Below are 8,466 nucleotides of genomic sequence, written 5' to 3' on the forward strand. Positions count from 1 at the left end.
TTTCCAGGAGTTGTTAACTCTTTCCTGGACAAACTTCCCTGGGGAATTCTGGATCCCAGTTTTGGAAGGGTTACCACTAAATGTGATCGTGGCTTTAAGGAGGTTGTGGGATTTTTGTCTGGAGAGAGGGGAAGCTTGAAAGCACGCACCACCACACTCAGGAACAGTTCTTCCCCTCTGTTTATTTTACATAGACAATAGGTGCAGGAGTAGGCCATTCGGCCCTTCGAGCCAGCACCGCCATTCAATGTGATCGCGTCTGATCATCTCCAATCAGTACCCCGTTCCTGCCTTTTTCATCCCGTTTACCCCCGGCAACTTTAATAGAAACATAGAAAATAGGTGCAGGAGTAGAGGCCATTCGGCCCTTCGAGCCTGCACCGCCATTCAATATGATCATGGCTGATCATCCAACTCAGTATCCCGTACCTGCCTTCTCTCCATACCCCCTGATCCCTTTAGCCACAAGGGCCACTCCCTCTTAAATATAGCCAATGAACTGTGGCCTCAACTACCTTCTGCAGCAGAGAATTCCACAGATTCACCACTCTCTGTGTGAAAAATGTTTTCCTCATCTCGGTCCTAAAAGATTTCCCCCTTATCCTTAAACTGTGACCCCTTGTCCTGGAATAACAATGTCATTTCATTATTTATGAACAACTAATGATGAACAGACACCGGTATACCTGAACCAAACACAGTCAGTCAATCAGAACAATATCTACAAATCCAGAAGCAACAAATTTACCCCTTGGGTGGGTGACATTTGGGGACCCTTGCACTAGTCTTTGACATTTGGACTCTCGGAGAAAGGTTGTGACTGTCTACCCTATCTGTGCTTCATAATTTTATATACTTCCCTCAAGTCTACCGTTAGGTTCCGATGTTCCTAGGAAAGCAATCCCAGGTTGGTTCAACCTCTCATTCGAGTTAATATCCTCTAATCCAGACAGCATCTGTGGAAAGAGAATCATTGTCTCTCCACTCACAAAGTTGACTCTCTTTCACTTTCCACAGATGCTGCCTGAACCGCTGAGTGTTTCCCAGTTTTTTCTGTTTTATTTCAGATTTTGCCAACAGCAGTTTTCAGTTGATGATTGGGAATCTGTGGATCTCTCTCCAGGCAATGAACTACTTTGCTACTGCGGTGCCTGATGTGAAAATAAGGCACGGTGGCATTGTGGTAGAGGCACTGCCTCACAGCCACAGAGACCCTGGTTCCATCCTGACCTCGGGTGCTGTCTGTGTGGAGTTTGCACGTTCTCCCTGTGACTCCGTGACCCCGGGTGCTCCGGTTTCCTCCCACATCCCAAAGACGTGCAGGTTTGTAGGTTAATCTACAGACCCGAAAAGTCGGCCATTCCTTCTTTCCAGAGATGTTGTTTGACCCGCTGAGTTACTCCAGCTTTTTGTGTCCATCTTCTTTCTCATCTTAATAAAGCCTGTTCAGGGCGGCACGCTGGCGCAGCGGTAGAGTTGCTGCCTTACAGAGTCAGGGACGCAGGTTCGATCCTGACCTCGGGTGCTGTCTATGTGGAGTTTGCACGTTCTCTCTGTGACCTGCGTGGGTTTCTTCCAGTTGCCTCGGTTTCCTCCCACATCCCAAAGACGTGCGGGTTTGTAGGTTAATCGGCCCCTCTGTAAATTGCCCCCTAGTGTGTAGGGAGTGGATGAGAAAGTGGGATAACATAGAACTAGTGTGTACGGGTGATTGATGGTTAGCATGGACTCGGTGGGCCGAAGGGCCTGTTTCCATGAAGTATCTTTCAAAGCAGTTGGGGGGGAAGGGAATAGAGAGCAATGTTGGAAAATTAAAGAGGTGAAAGACAAGCGGCCTGTGTGTGTGTGTGTGTTATATATATTTGTTATGTGGTTATACTGAACTTTGAACATTTATTGTATTGTTTATAGAGGACTCTGTTTACATATTCTGTTGTGCTGATGCAAGTAAAAAATGCATTGTTTTGTTTGACATATGACAATAAAATACTCTTGACTCTAAATGGGTCAAACAGATGTATCAATGCTGGCACACAGCATTGGGTCAATGGCCTGTATCTGCTCTGCCAAACACTCTGTGTTCTGTAGTCTTTGCTCTCATAGAGCCATACAGCACGAAAACAGGCCCTTCAGCCCATCGTGTCCATGTCAACCACGATGCTCGATCCACTTGCCCACATCAGGAAAGACTGGGCTTGAATTCACTGGAATTTTGAAGGATGAGGGGGGGGGGATCTTATAGAAACGTATAAAATTATAAAAGGACTGGACAAGCTAGATGCAGGAAAAATGGTCCCAATGTTGGGCGAGTCCAGAACCAGGGGCCACACAGTCTTAGAATAAAGGGGAGGTCATTTAAAACTGAGTTGAGAAAAAACCTTTTCAACCAGAAAGTTGTGAATTTGTGGAATTTCATGTCACAGAGGGCAGTGGAGGCCAAGTCACTGGATGGATTTAAGAGAGAGTTAGATAGAGCTATAGGGGCTAGTGGAGTCAAGGGATATGGGGAGAAGGCAGGCACAGATTATTGATTGGGAACGATCAGCCATGATCACAATGAATGGCGGTGCTGGCTCAAATGGCCTCCTCCTGCACCTATTGCCTATGTTTCTATGTTTCTACCCCTCTAAACCTTTCCTACATGTATCTGTCCAAAAGTCTTTTAAATGGTGATATAGTCCCTCCCTCAACTATCTCATGTGGCAGGTTACACAAAAAAGCTGGAGAAACTCAGCGGGTGCAGCAGCATCTATGGAGCGAAGGAAATAGGCAACGTTTCGGGCCGAAACCCTTCTTCAGACCATGGCTGATCGTCCCCAATCAATATCTCATGTGGCAGCTCGTTCCATACACCCATCACCCTCTGTGTGGAACCGTTCCTCCTCAGGTTCCTATTAAATCTTCGGTGAAATTCTTCTTGCATGTATCACACGTGCGGGCGCTGCCACGTATTCAAAGTCCAAAGTCCGGTCGACACATGCGCTCGATGTACAGGAGCAGTTCCCACGAACCGACGTCCCTCCCCGCCCCTCTCCTCTCCTCTGCTGGAGGCAGGAAACATGTTCCCGATGTTGGGGGAGCCCAGAACCAGGGGCCACCGTTTAAGAATAAGGGGTAAGCCATTTAGAACGGAGACGAGGAAATACTTTTTCTCACAGAGAGTTGTGAGTGTGTGGAATTCTCTGCCTCAGAGGGCGGTGGAGGCCGGTTCTCTGGATACTTTCAAGAGAGAGCTAGATGGGGCTCTTAAAAATAGCGCAGTCAGGGGATATGGGGAGAAGGCAGGAACGGGGTACTGATTGGGGATGATCAGCCATGATCACATTGAAGGGCCGAATGGCCTCCTCCTGCACCTATTGCCTATGTTTCTATGTTTCTACCCCTCTAAACCTTTCCTATCCATGTATCTGTCCAACTGTATTTTAAATGTTGGTATAGCCCCTCCCTCAACTACCTCCTGTGGCAGCTCGTTCCATATACAAGTTACAGAGAAAGGTTGAACAAGTTAGGGCTTTATTCTTTGGAGTGCAGAAGGTTAAAGGGGGACTTGATAGAAGTCTTTAAAATGATGAGAGGGATAGACAGAGTTGACGTGGATAAGCTTTTCCCACTGAGAGTAGGGAAGATTCAAACAAGGGGACATGACTTGAGAATTAAGGGACTGAAGTTTAGGGGTAACATGAGGGGGAACTTCTTTACTCAGAGAGTGGTGGCTGTGTGGAATGGGCTTCCAGTGAAGGTGGTGGAGGCAGGTTCGTTTTTATCATTTAAAAATAAATTGGATAGTTATATGGACGGGAAAGGAATGGAGGGTTATGGTCTGAGTGCAGGTATATGGGACTAGGGGAGAATACGTGTTCGGCACGGACTAGAAGGGTCGAGATGGCCTGTTTCCGTGCTGTAATTGTTATATGGTTATATATGGTTATATACCCACTACCCTCTGTGTGGAACCGTTGCCCCTCAGGTTCCTATTAAATCCTATTAAATCTTCCCCCCCACCCCTGGCTCGAAGGGCCGAATGGCCTACTCCTGCACCTATTGTCTTTAGTCTATTGTCCTCCCCTCTCCTCTATGTCTCCTGGTGGGGGGCTCCTGCTGCTGACCATGAAGGTGATGGAGGCAATACCCCAGTTCACCCTCCCACCTCTCCAGCTCCCTCCCAGTCCCACTGAATGATGAGCCTTTGGTGGGACTAGTGGTGGCACTAGTGCTCCTTAATGAGACTCATCACCCTGACCACCACAACCCAATGTCCGCCAGGTTCATGAGTACATCGTGAAATACTGCACCTCGACACAGCCAAACCAAAACCAGCATGAAAGGATTTTAAGGAGAAGAAAAAACGACTCCTAAATTCACCAGTCTGGATGCACAAAAACCCCAACAATTTACAGACTGTTTAAGAAGGAACTGTGCAGATGCTGGAAAACCGAAGGTAGACAAAAATGCTGGAGAAACTCAGCGGGTGCAGCAGCATCTATGTAGAGGGAAGGAAATAGGCAACGTTTCGGGCCGAAACCCTTCCGGGTTTCGGCCCGAAACATTGCCTATTTCCAGAAGGATTTCGGCCCGAAACGTTGCCTATTTTCAGAAGGGTTTCGGCCCGAAACGTTGCCTATTTCCAGAAGGATTTCGGCCCGAAACGTTGCCTATTTCCAGAAGGATTTCGGCCCGAAACGTTGCCTATTTTCAGAAGGGATTTCGGCCCGAAACGTTGCCTATTTCCTTCGCTCCATAGATGCTGCCGCACCCGCTGAGTTTCTCCAGCATTTTTGTCTACCAACAATTTGCAGACTTTTGCTGCAAGCAAATACGGTTTTTACAGTCTAACTTTAAGTCACATTGAATTTTTGTCAAAGTGGAGAAATGTTTGCACGCTGCGGCCATATCAACGGTGGGGGGGGGGGCGTTTTAAAGGTCAAATAACGTTTCATTATATGTTGAGCTACTGTAGCAAACTGCAACATTTTTTAGATAGTTGTTCGAAGGGGGGGCCGCACGATGTTAGGGGGGGGCGCTGACAGCGATGGCAGCCTCACCAACAGTCTGTCCGTCTTCTCATCTTTTCTTTGTTATTTTTAGTGTGTTTTAACAGTTTGCGTTAATGTTCTCTGGTTTGTTTTATGTGGGGGGGGGGAGGGGAAACTTTTCTTCAATCTCTTACCCTGCCGGAGATGCGATCGTATCTCCAGTCGCTCTGCGGCCTAACATCGTGGAGCTGGCGGCCTCGCTCCGGACTGACTTTGAGCCCCACCGCGGGGCATGGACTTACCATCGGAGCCTGCGATCCCTTGCCTGGGATCGACGCTCCAACCGCGGCCTGCGGATTTCACCATCGAGGAGTTGGCAGTCTCAGGTAGAGACTGGGGAAGCTCCGAGCCGTAGGAGGTTCGACCAGCCCCGACCTGGTGTTCGATCGCCCAGCGCGGGGGAGCTGAGATCCCCCCGACACGGGAACTTGATCGCCCCGACACGGAGGACACGACCACCGGCTACGGGAGCCAAGATTGTCCCGTCACAGAACACTCGACCACGGGAGGACAAAGAGGGGAAGAGATAGAACTGTTTTTGGCCTTCCATCGCAGTGAGGAATGTGGAGGAGTCACTGTGGTGGATGTTTATGTTCAAATGTATTTTGTGTGTCTTGTTGCTTTTTATTGGAATGACTTTACGGCAAATCAAATTCCTCGTATGTTGCAAAACATAGAAACATAGAAAATAGGTGCAGGAATAGAGGCCATTTGGCCCTTCGAGCCAGCACCATTCGCCATTCAATATGATCATGGCTGATCATCCATCTCTGTATCCTGTACCTGTCTTCTCTCCATACCCTCTGATCCCTTTAGCCGCAAGGGCCACATCTAACTCCCTCTTAAATATAGCCAATAAACTGTGGCCTCAACTACCTTCTGTGGCTATGACATACTTGGCTAATAAAGTATGATTGTGGTTATTCTGGTTATGAAGCACAGCAGTCCTGTAACAAGGTTTCTGCAGCCATGGAGGGAAGTGAATGCCAGTGCAACCCTACCACTTTCCCGCCTCTACCACCTTGTTTGTTTATCATTCAGTCTGGGCTCCGGGGAAGATTCATGGCGACTCTTCATGGAGCAGCAACCTATTATCTTGTTTACACTCATCAGCCTGCAGTCTCCACCGACCCAAAATTCCACGGGATCCAAACATTTTAATGCCAAGGAAAACTTCTAACTTCTAACTGTAAGCAATAACATTGGAATCTGTGCTTCGTTTTATTATTATCCCCAAGGTCAGGTTTTAATTTGACTGGAAAAATGAGTCTGAAAACCCATTATTATTTTTCAGTAGGTATTACTAAATTATGTTTTTTTGTTCCCTCTAATGAAGGATCCAGGATTTCAGAGCTTGTTAGAGTCTGAGGAAGGGTCTCGACCCAAAACGTCACCTATTCCTTCGCTCCATAGACCCTACCTCACCCACTGAGTTTCTCCAGCATTTTTGCCTACCTTCGATTTTTCCAGCATCTGCAGTTCCTCCTTAAACATTGTTAGAGTCATGAATGACTACTACTTAAAAAAGAAACAAGGGACTGTAGATACTGGATTCTTAAGTCAACTTGGTGGCACGGTGGTGCAGCGGGTAGAGCTGCTGCCTCACAGCGCCAGAGACCCGGGTTCCATCCTGACTACGGGTGCTGCCTGTACGGAGTTTGCACGTTCTCCCCGTGACCTGTGAGGGTTTTCTCCGAGATCTCTAGTTTCCTCCCACACTCCAAAGACGTACAGGTTTGTAGGTTAATTGGACTGGTATAATTACAAATTGTTCCTAGTGTGTGTAGGATAGTGTTAATGTGTGCGGGGAGTGCTGGTCGGTGTGGACTCGGTGGGCCGAAGGGCCTGTTTCTGCGTTGTATCTCTAAACCAACCTAAATTCGACCCTTCCCATTCCCACACTGACCTTTCTGTCCTGGGCCTCCTCCATTGACAGAATGGGGCCACACACAAACTGGAGAAACAGTATCTCATATTTCACTTGGGTAGCTTAGAACCCCAACGGTGTGAATGTTGAATTTTCCAACTTTAAGTAATCACCTCCCCCCTTCCAGCATCCCCTCGCAACTCCTTCCCCCCACACCCCTCCCTCCAGCTTTACATTTCCCTCCTCCTCTGCTCTCCATATCCGACCCCCCTTTTGTCACCTCTTCACCTCCAGCCTTCATCACTTCCTCCAGCCATCTACCCATCGCCCCACCCCCCCCTTCACCTGCATCCACCTACCTCTCGCCAGGTTTTGTCCCAACCCCACCTCTCTTTTCCAGCTTTTCCCCCCCCCCCCCCCCCCACTCTATCAGTCTGAACAGAGCCCGGAATATCATCTGTCTATTCCCTCCAAAGATGCTGCCTGACCCGCTGAGTTCCTCTAGCAATAGACAATAGACAATAGGTGCAGGAGTAGGCCACTCGGCCCTTCGAGCCAGCACCGCCAGTCAATGTGATCATGGCTGATCATCCCCAATCAGTATCCCGTTCCTGCCTTCTCCCCATATCCCTGACTCCGCTATTTTTAAGAGCCCTATCTAGCTCTCTCTTGAAAGCATCCAGAGAACCGGCCTCCACCGCCCTCTGAGGCAGAGAATTCCACAGACTCACAACTCTCTGTGAGAAAAGGTGTTTCCTCATCTCCGTTCTAAATGGCCTTCCCCTTATTCTTAAACTGTGTGTGGCCCCTGGTTCTGGGCTCCCCCAACATCGGGAACATGTTTCCTGCCTCTAGCGTGTCCAAACCCTTTGTGATTTACTTTAAAAACACATCTTGATCCTCTATCCATTGGGAAAGTGGTCCTGAGTTCAAGGATGTGACCAGGGATGTATATAAAAGAACCTTGCATCATAATTCAGGTACAATGTTTCATGTTTTAAATGAAGATTGACAAATGTGCTTTTTTATCGTTTAGTTTCAGTTTAGTTCAGAGATACAGCGCGGGAACAAAGGCTTTGTCCAACAAGTCTGCGCTGACCAGCGATCCCTGCACACTAACACTATCCTACACACACTGGGGACAATTTACAATTCTTACCGAAGCCAATTAACCTACAAACCCGAACGTCTTTAGAGTGAGGGAGGAAACCGGAGCATCCGGAGAAAACCCACGCAGGTCATGGGGAGAACGTGCAAACTCCGTACAGACAGCACCCGTAGTCAGGATTGAACCCGGGTCTCTGGCGCTGTGAGGCAGCAGCTCTACCCGCTGCACCACCTGGCATCTTTTCATTGTTTAATCTTCATTTAATTTGGACTGATGTTATGGTTTTATCTTCCCTTCTAAAAAAAAAACTGGCCATGTTAATCTTTTTCAGAGAGAGAAAACTAGTCCATGTTTTAAGAGAAGGAGATTTCTTGTAGGTTTGGGGGGAGGACCAGTATGTGTGGAGTCGGAGATGGGTTGAGTGATCAGAGGGACTTGTCTGTGATACGGTCCAGACC

Source organism: Leucoraja erinacea, chromosome 22, assembly GCF_028641065.1.
Source record: "Leucoraja erinacea ecotype New England chromosome 22, Leri_hhj_1, whole genome shotgun sequence".
NCBI lineage: Eukaryota > Metazoa > Chordata > Chondrichthyes > Rajiformes > Rajidae > Leucoraja > Leucoraja erinaceus.